The sequence below is a fragment of the Selaginella moellendorffii genome, unplaced genomic scaffold (genome assembly GCF_000143415.4).
Source record: "Selaginella moellendorffii unplaced genomic scaffold, v1.0 SELMOscaffold_24, whole genome shotgun sequence".
NCBI lineage: Eukaryota > Viridiplantae > Streptophyta > Lycopodiopsida > Selaginellales > Selaginellaceae > Selaginella > Selaginella moellendorffii.
The window spans coordinates 545,054-546,694 of NW_003314285.1; positions in this window are offsets into that span (position 1 = coordinate 545,054).

The following is a 1,641-nucleotide window of genomic DNA, read 5'->3' on the forward strand; positions in this document are numbered from 1 at the left end:
AATTTTGATGCTGTAGTTCAAACATGAAAAAATAGACTAACATATTAATATATTGACATATTTACACTAATTGATGTTTTAACCTTCCTTTTATATTAGCTATTTTAAGGATATTTTCGAAACTAAATTCTCACTAAAGGCATATGGAAAGAAGTGAAAGACTATATGAAGGTAGCACAATTGGCTTATTACAACTTTCAAGCTGACTACCACATCAAAGTTGTCATTAGCTAGAAAGCTAAACACTAGTGATAGCCAAGAAAACATTTTATGCAGCTAAGGTTGTTTCATGAATTTACAGGTCCAAGACTTCTACAATGCATATGGGATATGCTAAAGGATTTGTTTATATACCAAGAGTTACAAGTTTAACATATACCATACACCATCCTTATCTTGGAAAATGACCTTCTTTCAATAGGAATTCTTTTATGGAAATGAACATTGTTTTTGTAAAGCTTTACAATAAAACCACCAAGATAAATTGGTAGCTCCAACTATAGGAGATTCCATCAACTTAATATATGAAAAGAATGGCAAATGGTGGAGTGAGTTGCACAACTAGACAATATCATTAGGCTTAGACTTGGAACTTATTGTATAGGACTCCTTGATGTTTACTCCATATAAATAGCTTATTACCATTCTGGTGCCCATAGGCTTAAGGTAGAATAAAGGCATCATTATAAACTATACATCCCATGGGAAAACCAACTATGCAAACAATGCACTCTAGGATAGGTGGAGGATGTTTTCCACCCCCTTTACCAAGGCCATTGTTACCAACATCTACATATGGCATTTCCTTGGTATGAGTAGGATCAAGTCTTCCTGTAAGACCAAGTCTCCCTACTTTAAGATTGCAATAGATAACATAAACGAAAAGAATAAAGGAATTAGCAAGGGAGTGCAATACACCCATGTAAATAGGGTCTCATGCTTCTTAGATGGGAATCTATATATAATGTGTATGTGTTTATATTATGAATTTTTGTAAGTTATAGCACTTGTTTTCCTATTCTTCTACTTAGTTCTTCCCAGCAAAGTCGGGGAACTACACTGAAAATCTAGATATAAAATTGTTAAGTCTAAAGATTTTACTAGAGCTTACAACATGAATAGTCCATGTTTTTAAAACCTTTAAGACTCTTTGAAAAGCTTTTAATATTCACTTTCTTCAACTTGGAGTATTATCAAATACACAAAACAGAGAAAAATTAAAATTGCAACTTTGATTTATTTATCTCCATATCTATGTATGTCCAAGATCTTTATCTGTTGGAAATGAAATGTATAAAAATTATTATGCCACTTTTTTCCCACATATGTTTAAATGCTTAAAAGCTAGTTTAGAAGGTGTACATGCTTGGATGTATAAGAAAATCAAGAAAGATTTAAAAACATATAACTAAAATAATTTCATGGTGAAGAACAATATTCCATTATATCAATAAGTGCTATGGGATATTTAGGCTACTCTATAATGTAATGTGAGAGTCATAGTTTCTTTTTTATGTTATTATATTACCATTTTTAAAAAGAAAAAGAAAATGGTATTGATTGTAGGTATTGTTCTAGCCATAAGATTTATTATGTTTATAATGTCTTACTTTTGTAGAAATTTAGTTCATTATGAGTAAA